General features: G+C 41.4%; 1 protein-coding gene across 15 annotated transcripts in view; it reads left to right on the forward strand.

The window, feature by feature from the left end:
• Nucleotides 1-222: 222 nt before the first annotated feature.
• The window catches only part of RAP1B (RAP1B, member of RAS oncogene family), a 52043-nt gene continuing 37702 nt past the window's right edge, over nt 223-14563 (forward strand). For 2 of the 15 annotated variants that reach the window (XM_055240029.2, XM_063614234.1), the window contains exons 1-2: nt 234-454; nt 10820-10863. The gene's annotated coding sequence lies outside the window, so the exon portion shown is untranslated. Of the gene's footprint in view, nt 464-10819; nt 10864-14563 lie in introns of all 15 variants that reach the window. The other 13 variants (XM_055240030.2, XM_063614235.1, XM_063614239.1 and 10 more) reach the window with 13 other exon arrangements.

The following is a 14563-nucleotide window of genomic DNA, read 5'->3' on the forward strand; positions in this document are numbered from 1 at the left end:
CTACGAGGGTCAGAAACACCGACGCGCGGATTCCGCCCACCAGACAGCCTGGGGAAGCAAGCCTGAAGGCGCGGCGCAGCTAGAGAGAAAAACCTCGGCAGACAGGCCTCCCAGAGGCAGCTAAGCGGCCCGTGGGCAGGGCCAGCGCTCCGGCTTCGCGGCATGCGGTGGACACGGCGCATGGCGGCCCCGCCCCCTCGGTTCCCCTCGCCCCGCCCCTCCAGGGCCCGCCCCTTCCCGGGCCGCGCACCCGCGCGCCCCGCCCGCGGGCGGAAGCTGGAGCGAGGCTGAACGCCTGACGTCAAGGCGACATCGCCAAACCTCGCCCAGATTCAGGCGTGTAAACCAGCCGGAGCGGCGGCGGCAGAGGCAGGACCGCCGTGGCGCCTAGAGTAGCGACCCGGAGGGAGCGCGGGGCGACGCTGGCTGCAGGGACCCGGTGACAGCGTGAGAGGTTCGCAGAGTGAGTGCGTGGCCGCTGAGGGAAGCGGCGGCGGCGGCCGCGCGGGGCGGGGGCCGGGCGCCGGCTGAGGGGAGCGGGTGGGGTGCGGCGAGGCGCGGGCCGGGCGCGGCGGTCAGGGGCCCCAGCGGCGGCAGCCCCTCGGCGCACAGCAGGTGGCGCGAGGGCCAGGCGCCGGGCCGGCGAGCGCGCTGCCTTGCGGGCCAGCGAGGAGGAGCCGCCGCCGCCGCGGGGGAACAGCGCGCTTTGCGGAAGGGGTCAAATGTCTGAAATATGGCGGAGGAAGTGAGAGCCCGAGGACCCCCCCCATCCGCCCGCTCTCTTCAGCCCGCGGCCGCCGCAGCTTCTCCCGCCGCCCTCCTTTCCCCGCCGGCTCCCCCAAAGACTCGCTCCCCGCCCCGAGCCCCCTCGCTTGTCGCCTGGGTTCCCTCCGTGGTATGGGTGGAAGTTAGAACGGAAACCAGAAAGTTGTCCTTTGCAAAGACCCAGCTTCCCCCAGTCCAGAGCTAGGGCGAGGAGCCTTCGGGGGAAACCACTCCCCGGCGCCCCGCGGGCTTGAGCCTGACAGGGAAAAAGTTTGCTTGAAACGGGGTTGGCTTGCTCCATTTGTTGCGGGAAGTGGCAGGAGGAAGGCAGCGGAGAGAGCCCCACCTAGTCTGGCAGCAGCCACCGTGTAGAGAAAAACTGTTAAAGGGGCCTTTCCCTTCGTCAGCAAGAGGAAATCTCTCTTACAGAGGGAGAGAAAATCCAGGAAGTTTGTCCTCTTCTCTTTTTCGCCATCTCGAGGTGTCTAATCTTAAAACTATCAGCGCCATGAATTTTATTTAAAACTACGCCCAATGAACCGGGCCCTCCGGATTTTTCTTCTGAAAAGCACTGATGCCTTGGAGAAAAGATAATTCTTGCAAGTTAAAGCAGATGGTTTCCTTCCCCTTCGCTTTCCCCCCTCTCCCACTCTCTTCAATAGTTTAGAAAAACGTTTTGGCCCTGTAACTTCTGATTGGTATGAATAGAAGCAGTTCTGTGTTGCAGTAACGGGAAGTCACATTTTTACGGGGTAGAAAGTTGACACTAAATGAAGATTGTGATTTTAGTATTTTAAAATTAATTCCATCTAATTGGATTTTGGTTTTGCTGGCAGCATCTAATATATGTCGAGTACTTAACAATTTAAAGCTCTTACTCGTAAATTTATTTTTCAGCTCTCTTTTTTTGTAATTAAAATACTGTTTGGACTTGCTCAACTAGACCTTATCTTAACAAAAAGTAACTTAAGTAAATAGAAAAGGGAGACATTCATTTAACTTCAAGCCCATATTACTCTTAAAAGCTGACTCTTGAAATAGTATTTATTGAGTCATAGTGGAGTCATGGGACTTTTTAAGGGCCGGAAGGGACTATTTAGATCATCCAGTCCCACCCTGTCATTTTATGGAGGAGGAAACTGAGGCCTAGATAAGATAACCAGTTAGTGGGTCCACTGACCTTTAGGACAGTAGTCTATCCATAAGAGACAACATGGAGAAAGAAATACAACATTTTTATAGTGAATTATCATCTTACAAAGAATATTCTTCCCATATCGCACTTTTAAAAAGTGGGTACCTTAGTCAAATAGGAGGAAAAACCACTTGGGTAGTTTCATCCTCAGGTTTTAGGTGAGGAAACTGATACTCAGATTAAATAAGCACACAGAGCCTGAATGATAGTCTTATTTGAGCCCATCTGTGCTTTTAATCTGTACTGCATTAGGTGTTTTCACATGCATTTCCTTGTTTGACATTGACAATAAATTGTGAAGCTGCCTTATCTGAGGAAGTCCTAAAGTAAATCATTGGAACACATGTAGCCAGTTTGTTGTTTTTAATATGCCAGGTATCAAAATACAACTGAAGAACCAATACTAAACTGATTTAACTTTAAAATGTGGTATGGGGCATGAAAATGATTGCTCTGGCTAGGCGTGGTGGCTTATGCCTGTAATCCCTGCACTTCGGGAGGCCGAGCCGAGGCAGGCGGATCACTTGAGGTAGGAGTTCGAGAACAGCCTGGGCAACATGGTGAAACCCCGTCTCTACTAAAAATACAAAACTTAGCCGGGTGTAGTGGCACGCGCCTGCAATCCCAGCTATTCGGGAGGCTGAGGCACGAGAATCTGAACCTGGGAAGTTCAGATTGAACCAGCTTGAACCTGGAAGGCAGAGGCTGCAGTGAGCCGAGATGGCACTACTGTACTCCAGCCTAGGTGACAGAGCTAGACCCTGTCTAAAAAAAAAAAGGAAAAAAGAAAATGATTGCTCTGCTCTCTTTTACGTTCTCCCACTCACCCCCGACCGCGTAAAAGTCATCTCTCTTACCTTCTATGACACGCATTACTTCCTACCTCCTGTTACCATTTTATATTATTTATTCCATTGAATTGTAAACTCCAACCACAAGATATATATTGTTTTGTATTCCTTAAAGCACTGGCATGGTGCCTTGGAGTAGACATTCAACACCAGTTAAATGTAAGTACCATGAGGGTAGGGACTTGATCCATTTCATTCTTCACAGTATTCTTCCTAGCCCTTTGCCTGGGCACAGTGTAATGGTTAGCGTTTGAATTTAGGGATTATAATGGTAATGAACATTCAAAGAGAGGATACTTGAAGAGAACGGTGTAATCCTTTAAAAAGAAACATTTCCATATTGGCTTTGGAATCCCTTTTACTTGACAAATTAATTTTCGTTCTATCCTCAATCCTTTCCAGAATTCCAGTATTTTCTCTTAACCTGTATAAAGGTAAAGTGACCCCCTCCCATAATAAAGAGCCACCATGTAAGGAGGGTATAGCAAACAATCGTTAAAACAACTAGATCCATTTTTGTAAGGATCCTTTCAAGTGTATCTTCCTGTCTAATTCAAGATTGGTGGAAGGTCTATGCAGAGATTGATAACATGGTAACTGATTAGACATGTTATTTTAAATGCAGTCTAAGATTTGGATGAAAAGCTCACGTTCAGGTTTTTTTGCCTTTTGTAGGTACTGGATAAATATTTATTGAGGCAGTGAAATTAATCTGAAATTGGATCTGTTACAGAGAATTTGACCGATTTTACAAGGTGTCCATTTACTTTTTCCCCAAAAGTATTGTTTAAATAGGCTGTTTTATTATCGATTATCACACAGATCTTACTGATTTGCATCATTTCCTTAAAGATGTAAAATAACTGTGTTTCTCTGTGTTGCTAAAGAGGAGGTTGAGTATTGATCTGCAGTGTCTAGATTTGACTGGCGCTAGGAGTAATTTAGCATTTATGAATTAGCTATTTACTGCTGTTTTATAGCAGTGATGTCACATGTTCACTCTATAGAAAAGTTAGGCAAATATTGGTCTTTCTTAAACTTTCTAAGACAAAGGTTGTGACTAAAAATATGCCCTGGATTTTCTTCCCCCTCCTGTCATTGAGGACTCCATGGTCTAAGAGATTAGGCTGAAGTTTTTGTTAGACTTTTCAAATTGAATTTCTTTTAGAACAAGTTAAGACATTTTGGCTGATGCAATGATTCATTGTAACATTGGACAAAATTTTTAGCTCAGCCATCTATAAACAGGAGTACTGTACCATGGCTCTGGAAGCTAATGTTTTCCTGTGTTCATAGATTATTTTGCAATGGTATTGAAAGGTACTAATTACCATTTGAGGTCTTAAGTTCTTTGTAAATCTCATGAGCACAGTGGAAGCAGTAGCTACAAAGAATAGATGAATTTATCCATTTGCAGTAAAAACTGGCTTGTATATAATCTGTTGTACTTTGAACCCAGTTGAGCACTGGATTCTAAATCAAGTCTCTTTGGTCTTAGAGAGTTTCTATTTTAAACAAGAAAAGTTATCAGGAACTTTTGTGCTGCCTTAAAAACATCACTTTTTAAAATTCACCAGCAACAAAAAATAGTATCACTTACGTAAATTCCGTATTTCCTAACATTGGACTATTTATTCCTAATGTTGGTCAAATCAAGGGTGCAGTAGCAACTGATTATTTAAGTAGTAATTTAGAAAGATTTTTTTTCCTTTGAATCAGTAGAGGGTCAAAATTTTTAAAACTTTCCAAAGAACCTTAAAACTTAGGAAAAAATGAAAATGTAGGGGAAATGTACCAGTTTTTTTTTTAATTTAAATTCCCTAAAATAAAAAATATTTACAACATGAATTGAGAATTTCCATCTGATTTTTGTTGTACAGGAGGACTATATTCTGTGGTATCAGTATACAACTCAAAATACAAAAAATTAGCTGGGTGTAGTGGGAGGTGCCTATAATCCGAGCTAGTTGGGAGACTGAGGCAGGAGAATCGCTTGAACCTGGAGGCGGAGGTTGCAGTGAGCCAAGATCGCTCCACTGCACTCCCAACCCTGGCGACAGAGTGAGACTCTGTCAAAAAAAAAAAAAAAAAAAAAGAAAAAGAAAAAAATTACTTGATTGTATATGAGGTGCCTGCATACTAGAAATGTTCTTTTAAGTTACAAATCTGTCTCTCTGACCATAGAGAGTAATTATTTAATGTTGTGAGTTTGAGTTTTATATCAAACCATTTCCTAAAGCTTACTTGTAATTACTTTCACTTTGTTTTTGTAGTTATACTACTTTATATATATATATATACATATATCAGTGAGACCTTTTAAATTTTAACTGAATTCTGGTCTCATAACTTGTGATTTTTTCCAGTACTGGGGGATTGAATGTTTTTAACTGTTGTGCAAATAGACTGAATAAAGGAAGTGAGCATCCATTAAAAACTCTAATAAATAATTTGGATTTTTTTTTTTTTTTTTGAGACGGAGTCCCGCTCTGTCGCCCAGGCTGGAGTGCAGTGGCACAGTCTTGGCTCACTGCAAGCTCCGCCTCCTGGGTTCACGCCATTCTCCTGCCTCAGCCTCCTGAGTAGCTGAGACTACAGGTGCCCGCCACCACACCCGGCTAATTTTTTGTATTTTTAGTAGAGTCTGGGTTTCACTGTGTTAGCCAGGATGGTCTCAATCTCCTGACCTTGAGATCCACCCGCCTTGGCCTCCCAAAGTGCTGGATTACAAGCATGAGCCACCGCGCCTGCCCTATTTTTTTTTTATTTTTATTTTTTGAGACAGTCTCGCTCTGTCAGTCAGGCTGGAGTGCAGTGACAGGATCTCAGTTCACCACAGCCTCTGCCTCCAGGGGTCAAGCAGTCCTCCAGTCTAAGCCTCCCGAGTAGCTGGGAATACTGTGCCTGGCTAATTTTTTTTTTTTTATTTGAGACAGAGTCTCGCTCTGTCCCCCAGGCTGGAGTGCAGTGGCAGGATCTCAGTTCACCACAAACTCCGCCTCCAGGGGTCAAGCAGTCCTCCAGTCTAAGCCTCCCGAGTAGCTGGGAATACTGTGCCTGGCTAATTTTTTTTTTTTTTTTTTTGAGATGGAGTCTCACTCTGTCACCCAGGCTGGAGTGCAGTGGCGCAATCTCACCTCACTGCAACCTCCGCCTCCGGGTTCAAGCAATTCTCCTGCCTCAGCCTGCTGAGCAGCTAGTACTACAGGTGCAGGCCACCGCACCTAGCTAACTTTTGTATATTTCGTAGAGAGGGAGTTTCACCATATTAGGCTGGTCTCGAATTCCCGACCTCAGGTGATCCACCTGCCTCGGCCTCCCAAAGTGCTGGGATTACAGGCGTGAGCCATTGCGCCCGGCCAGGTTTTGTATTTTTTGTAGAGACGGTTTCACCATGTTGCCGAAGCTCACCTCAAACTCGTGGGCTCAAGGGATCCACCCTTCTTGGCCTCCCAAAGTGCTGGGATTATAGGCATGAGCCACTGTGCCTGGCCCAGCATTTCACTAAGTAACTTTATTTTAAAAATATACAGTGAACTGATTGCCGAAGTGGTGGATTGCCTCTACCTGTTTCCTTTTCTTTGCCTTGTGGGAAGGGAAAAAGATGAAACATGTTTTGTCTATTTAGTAGCAATTTTTGGTGAAAGCTTCTGGAGAGGAAATGGAAAATGCTGGGTAAAATGAAATTATAATTATCTGTGTATTCTAAAATTTATCCTTCTCACATTAGAATATATTTTTCAGAGTTACTTTATACTAAATTCAGGGACTTTCTAAGTTCTCAGTTAATAGAACTGAAAGGGTATCAATAAAATAAGGACTATATATATAATCTATTTTTACTTAGTTTTTATGCGTCAAAAGGTATGTTTGTTGCATCCAGCTGTTTGTTACCTTGTGTTTTAAAGTTGCAGTTAGAATATGGAATCCTATTACCACATTGTACTAACATTTGTGGCTGATGCTTCTAAGTTATCCACGAGCTTCTCAATACAACAGCAAAATGCAGGAATTCCTCTGGAATCTTGAATTGAGGGATAGGATGAGATATATAATGTATGTTATCTGTTATTTTCTCCTACTGCTCTTGAAATTAACAAACTTGAGATAGTGTACTGAATTTGTATTTATAAGATTGTCTTTGATTTTCTTACTAATGTTTAGAATATAGAAAAGTATAAAGAAGAAAATGAATATCATCCATAATGCCATCACTACAATGACTTTTTTAAAGCAAAATGTGTATAAAGCAAAATGTGTACTTTCCTTCTGAAGCTTTCCAGCCTCCTTGCCTCCTCAGTGAGAATGATGACATACTGTTGTTAGAGTTGTTGAGGATCAAATGCAGTATTACTCATAAATGTTTTATAAACCATAAAATAATAATGTACTATATTTTTTTGACAGCCTCACTCTGTCACCCAGGCCGGAGTGCAGTGGCACAAACTTGGCTCACTGCAGCCTCAACCTCCCAGATTCAAGCCATTCTCCAGCCTCAGCTCCCCAAGTAGCTGGGCCTACAGGCGCATGCCACCATGCCCAGCTAATTTTTGTATTTTTTATAGAGACAGGGTCTCACCATGTTGCCCCTGCTGGTCTGAACTCCTGAGCTCAAGTAATCTGCCTGCCTCCACCTCCCAAAATGCTAGGATTACAAGCGTGAGCCACCATACCCAGTCGTATTAGTTCTTGTTCTATAAAGCGTTTTTGTTTTTTTTTTTTTTTGAGATGGAGTCTGTCGCCCAGGCTAGAATGCAGTGACACGATCTCCGCTCAATGCAACCTCTGCCTCCCGAGTTCAAGCAATTCTCCTGCCTTAGCCTCTTGAGTAGCTGGGATTACAGGCATGCGCCAGCACGCTTGGCTAATTTTTTTTGTATTTTTCTTAGAGACGGGGCTTCACCATATTGGCCAGGCTGGTCTCGAACTCCTCACCTTGTGATCTGCCCACCTCAGCTTCCCAAAGTGCTGGGATTACAGGCGTGAGCCACCTTGCCTGGCCCTGTAAAGCTTTTATTCTCTTATGGCATTGCTTAAGATTCCCATTAAAGTATGAATAAGGACTAATAAATAATTGTGAGTTTTGATTAGTGTAACATGCATTACCTAGATCAGTATTTTCAAAGTATGGTCCAAGGAATCCTGGAGGTCCCCTAGACATTTTTGGCGAGTCTGCAAGTGCAAAACTATTTTTATAACACTGAGACATTCTTTGCCGTTTTTTCTGTAGTGACATTTGTACCTGTAATGTAAAAACGGTGGATAAAACTTCTGGCACTTTAGAATAAACCAGGTTAGAGTACTTCACTGTCCTAATAATCATTGTATTCACTGCCATGCACTCACATTTTTTTTTTTTAAGTTTCACCTAAATGCTCTTGATGAAGAAGTAAAAAAATTTTAAACTAAATCTCTACCTTTGTACACATCTTTTTAATATACTGTAACAAAATAGGAAGTATGCTTAAAACACTGGCGAGGCAATGGACAGCAAGCCTCCCAGCACTTTGGGAGGCTAAGTCCAGCTTGGGCAATGTAGTGAGAGCCTGTCTCTCCTATTAAAAAAAAAAAGGAAAGCCAGTGTGGTCATGCACACCTACAGCTACTCTGGAGGCTGAGGTGGAAGGATCTCTTGAGCCCAGGAGTTGGAGGCTGCAGTTAGCTGTGATCGTGCCACTGCACTTCAACCTGGGTAACAGAGCAAGACCCTGTCTCAAAAAACAAAACAAAAACACTTGGCAGCATACTGAAATATAATAGTTGTTTCTAGGGAAAGTATTTGTGTGATTGAGTTGCACACTGAATCAGTCTTCATACAATGCCATTTTTGCTTAGAAGAATGCCAGACTAGGGCATTAGGCTGACATTTTCTTGAAAACAGTGAGGCTTTGCTTTAGGGAAAATAGTAGTAGTATTTATGGTCAATGATAAAGTTCCTAGATTTTAAGCAAAAATTTTAGAAAGCTTGTATCAGCTGCTGTAAGTATATAATGAAATCTGTCATTTGATTATCTGCATAACTGAGTATTTCCAAATGATCAATGCATAATATTATAAAAATCATACATGGGTAAGAAATCTTTCCAAAGTGTCAGCTAGACCAACGGATTTTAATGTTATAGAGAACATAAAGTTTATCAATAAGGTATCCTGTTCCATATTGCAACCAATTGCTGAGCTTTGGTGTAGTGTCAAAGACCAATATCCAGATTTATCTGAAAACGCTATTAAAATATTCCCAACTGTCTGATGTATTTTGTATTACTCATTTTCCATGCTTGCTCTCAGTGTTTGATGTCTTCTTTGATTTATTTTGTTTATATTTTTGTTGGAAGCAGGAATGGGAGCCATAGATAAATGTGAAGCAATGTTTTCATGTGCTTTATCTTAAAATCTATTGATATATAATCAGTTTAAGTTTAAGTTCTTTGTAGTCTTCTCTGAGCAGTCCATTCAACTTTTAGTCTTGGTAATGGATTAGATAATAGTTATTTTTAAGCCTATTTTTGGTTTTGATATTTGTTTTGTATACCTGACTGCGCATCTATAGACAGAATTCACTTGTGTCCAAATTCTGACGTAATCCTTAAGTAGATTTTTAGTAGTTGACTTTCTCAGTTTTAAAATATTTGGTAACTTTCCCATAGTAAAGCTGTAAGTTTCAAGTTTAGTAATGTCTTTTTGACCTGAGAATTTGGTGTGTTGTCTTACCTTAAGTAGACACTCTTCAAAAACACACCTGTAGAATGATCCTTTTTTTACCTTTCAGGAGAATGCTGTTTCTTGCTTTTTTTTTTTTTTTTGAGACTGAGTCTGTCTCTCTTGTCATCCAGGCTGGATTATGGAATACAGTGGTGCAATCTCAGCTCATTGTAACCTCCTCCTCCCAGGTTCAAGCGATTCTCTTGCCTCAGCCTCCCAAGTAGCTGGGATTGCAGGCCACCACCATGCCTGGCTAATTTTTGTAGTTTTAGTAGAGACAGGGTTTCACCATATTGGCCAGGCTGGTCCCGAACTCCTGACCTCAGGTGATCCACCCACCTCGGCCTCCCAAAGTGCTGGGTAAAGCCACTCCGCGGCCTTCTTTTTTATGTTAATTTTAAAACATTTGTAGCAATCCTTGTTAAACTGTTTTTATAAACTCATGGGATAAGTCCAAATTTTATTTTCCTTTTTTTTTTTTTGAGACAAGGTCTCACTTCACCTAGGCTTGAGTGCAGTGTCACAACTCACTGAAGCCTCGACCTCCCTGGCCCAGTTGATCCACCTCAGCCTCCCGAGTAGCTGGGACTACAGGCGTGTGCCACCACACCCAACTAACTTTTGTATTTTTTGTAGAGACAGGGTTTTGCCATGTTGCCCAGGCTGGTGTCAAACTCCTTGGCTCAATCAATTCTCCTACCTCAGTCCTCCAAAGTGCTGGGATTACAGGAGTGAGCCACAACACCAGTCTGGTTACAAATTTTAAGGGATTTTTAGACTGTGTTTGGATTGAGTAATCAGTTTCAGATTAGGAAAGTGTTAAGAAAGATGGTTAAGTTACAGTTTGTATTGTGCACAGTTTCTTGGAAATTTAGTGCCAGTTATTTCCCTACAGAGATTAAAATGGAGAGAAAAGAGAATTCAGTATGAACACCAGTGTTGCAGAGAACAAAGTTGACACCAGAGGAAGAAAAGGTTTAGGGAAGGAATACATGTGAAAATGCTAACTTCAGGATAGCTTCAGGGATTAAGCATTATAGAACTCCTGCCTACATGAGCTAATCCCATAAAGAGCAAGGGAATTTAACAGGAAGCTTTAGTGCTGCCTGTATTAAATAATTAACTGGTCAGCTGTTCTAGCAGTTCTGAATTAGGGAACATACTGAGATCATATTTTATGTCCAGGACATCCAAATTAGTCACAAGGTTGTCACTGACTTGTTTATAGAGTTTTAGTTGCTAGTTGAAAATATTGCATTAAATCCTTCGATTTTAGCTTGTTTATACTTGTGTTTTTTTCTTCCAGGTGCTCTCAACTTAATCATCCTTCAACAAAACAATTAAGACTAGGTATGCAAGCTTTTAAGGACAGAAAAAGCATTTATAACATTTCTCTGTTTAGATGAAAGTGATGATGATTAATGATGGTGATAATAGGCAATGAAGAGGTGAAAGGGCAGGAAGTAGAGCAGAAAGGAGAGTGAGGATGGTGATTAAGAGGTTCTTGTTAAGTGCAGGACTACTGTTAAAAGCAATTCACTTCACAGTTCTGGTCAACAGGAATGATAAACTCAACATTGAAAAACACTTGTGATTATAGTGGTTGATATATCTTACCCATCAGAAGGTCCTATGTAGAGGATAAACTGGCATCATATTTGAGTTAGAGATTATAGTCTTAAAATTTCATCACTAAGCAGTTTGACTGGAGAGCCTTTGACTAGTTCTGCTCCCCTTATGTACTTTTCTCTGGACCTTCAGGTGCTTTAATTAGACCTTTATGTCATTGTCCTCATATGTTTTAGCTCATTCCATTGGGTTGGGTGTGAAATTAAATCTGAGAACTCAGGTATTTGTTTTAAGTAATTAGACCTTTTATTGTACTCTGTTGTCTTAAAAAGCATGGTTTAGTGGTGGTAACATTGACCTAGGTGACAGGCTTCAGTTTAGTCTCTGGCACTGGTCATGAAACCTTGAACAAGTTAACTCCTGTCTTAGGACCTTATCTTTATGTAGAGACAGTTGGACTAAATGGCTGTTAAGGTCTTTTCGGGCTTTCAAATCCTGTGTTTCTGTGATACCACCCTTGTTTAAGCCACAGTCATCTCTTGTCTGGACTCACAGGAGCTTCCTAACTTGTTTTCATTCTTGTCCTTCCCCACATTATTTTCCACCCAGAATACAAAGTGACCTTTTTAAAAATGTAAAAATGTAAATCAGATATGTAATAATACCCTCTGGTCCCAATTTATCCTTAAGAACCAGTTCCTTATCAAGGCCTAGAAGGTACTGCATAATCCAGTTCTTGCTTACTTCACAACTTTATCCCCATTACTCACTAAGCTCTAGTCAGCTGTACTTCTTTCTGTGACAATCTTTTGCCAGCCCTCTGCAATTCTGCCTCAGTCACAACAGTGGATCTCAGTTCAGATGTCACATTTACAGAGTTTTTTCCTGATCATCTTATATAAAGGAGCATCTGTCTTCATTACCTCTGTAGTTCTTACCATAATCAATAATTATATTTATCCATTTGTTTACCTCTCATCCCCTCTAAACTGTTTCAGGAGGACAGGAAGATCATGTTACTTTTCCACCACTGTCTCAAATGGTTAGCCCAGTAACTGCCTAGTGCTCAAGAGAATTATTTTAGTTAAAAAAATATATAAAGTATGTAACGGTTTGTCCATATCAATTCCCATAAGCTACTCCTTAAACTGATTTTTTCTTTACTTTTTTGGTAGCGGCCTGGTCTTGTAATCTTGCCCAGGCTAGTCTGGAACTACTGGGCTCAAGGATCCTCCTGCCTCAGCCTCCCAAAGTGCTGGGATTTACAGGCGTGAGCCACCACAACCAGCCTTAAACTAATTTTTAAAGTTTTATATCTATGTCCAACTATAATTCCTCATTTTTTATTTAGGTCATCTGTCTCTTGAGGGCTATTTGATCTGATTGCATGTTATTGAAAGCTAATTGTTCTTAGTTACTATATGTTAGGATTAAATTGAGTAATTTTGCACAAAAGGTTTTTAGCAAAGACATGAAAAGTTAACCAATATAAAACTGTTAGCAGTTCAGAATATCCAAATGAGCGATATAAATGAGTGCCTATTAGAGTCAAAGGAAGAAGTGAAACCCTTAGGATCTAGTAGTTAGAAAAGACAGTAAAAATAAGGTAGAATCTGCATATTAAAGGAGTTTGAGATTAACAGTGAATTACAGTGAGCAGCACTACAGAAATTGAAGTAAATTCAAGAGTGTTTTGCTCTGGTAGATGTTTGTAAAATTGATTATAGGGCCATAATCGCTTTCCTATATATAACCTTTGGTGCCAGGTATTTTTGGATTTCAGAATTTTGAGGAAAGATTTGTTTTAGATTTTGGTAAGAGTAATCAAACACAGTATTAATGTGAAACATGGATAGTCACATTAAGTGAGAGGAAAGGTAAAAATAGTCTCCCATCAGTGCTCAGATGAAGTTTTGCCATTATATATCAGGTCAAGCTTTGCCACCAACATAGTTATAGAACTTTGAGTTTTCAGAGATTTTAGGATTTCAGAATTTCTATAAGAAATCGGTTTCAGGCTGGGTGCAGTGGCTCATGCCTGTAATCCCAGCACTTTGGGAGGCCAAGGTGGGTGGATCAGGCGGTCAGGAGATCGAGACCATCCTGGCTAACACAGTGAAACCTGTCTCTACTAAAAATACAAAAACTTAGCCAGGCGTGGTGGTGCACGCCACTAGTCCCAGCTACTCAGGAAGCTGAGGCAGGAGAATCACTTGAACCCAGGAGGCGGAGGTTGCAGTGAGCGGAGATCACGCCATGGCATTCCAGCCTGCACGACAGAGTGAGACTCCATCTCTGAAAAAAAAAAAAAAAAAAAAACGAGAGAAGAAATTGGTTTCAAATGAGTTAAAAAGGCTTTATTCATTACTGTTTGGAGAAGATACCAGGGTCTGAAAATGTTACTTTGAAGCAATTAGCTTTAGAAACCCTCTTTGCCAAGGAATTATTTGACCCTGACTCAGGATGGAATGCACTGCTGAGGGTGATGAGTCTTTAGGGTATGGGAGAATCACCTAATTCTATAATTGCATAGTCCAGTTAAATGTTTGGAAATAGCTAAGGTTGGTGCCTGACAAACACTAACATTTTTTTAAATGTTTAAATATTGAGAGCTCATAACTTAACCACAGTTTCATCTTGGTGATTTTTTAAGTCTTGTAAGATATTGGGCAGTTTGTTTCCTAATAAAGTTTTTAAGAATTATTTGATACATTTAATTGTAAAGTAAGAATACAATAGAAGATTAGAATAGGAATATTGTAAATAGGACTAATGTAATCCTCATTTAAACATCCTCAGGCCAGACACGGTAGCTCATGCCACTTTGGGAGGCCAGGGTAGGCGGATCACTTGAGGCCAGGAGTTCGAGACCAGTCTGGCCAACATGGTGAAACCCCATCTTTACTAAAAATACAAAAATTAGCTGGGCATGGTGGTGTGTTCCTGTAGTCCCAGCTACTCAGGAGGCTGAGGCAGGAGAATTGCTGGAACCTGGCAGGCAGAAGTTGCAGTGAGCTGAGATCATGCCACTGCACTCCAGCCTAAGCGACAGAGTGAGACTCCGTCTCAAACAACAATAACAACAACAACAACAAAAGCTCCTCGATGGAACCATTTGGTAGTGACAAGGATTGAAGTAAATATCTGAAGAGGCTACTTAGAAACTCAGAATTGATTACAGGAAGTGACTGCCCACTTTCCATGTTTTCTTCAGATGCTCTGGTTATTCTAACAGCCTAGTTAACCACCCAGACTTTGGTTCTCATTGCCTTTATCCATTTGTTCGGTGTATATACTAATGTTCAATGATGCACACATTAATGCATGTGATGTTTTTTGGATACCGTCTTACCACTTTTAGAATTGCCATGATAGGCATCTTTTGGAGCTACTTTTTTAAGTGCTTACTGGCCTAGTAATTATGCAAGTAAGTAATTAAGTGTTTATTCATATGTGAAAGCCCAATGTAAACATTATTTAT

This window comes from Symphalangus syndactylus, chromosome 13, assembly GCF_028878055.3.
Source record: "Symphalangus syndactylus isolate Jambi chromosome 13, NHGRI_mSymSyn1-v2.1_pri, whole genome shotgun sequence".
NCBI classification, from domain to species: Eukaryota; Metazoa; Chordata; class Mammalia; order Primates; family Hylobatidae; genus Symphalangus; species Symphalangus syndactylus.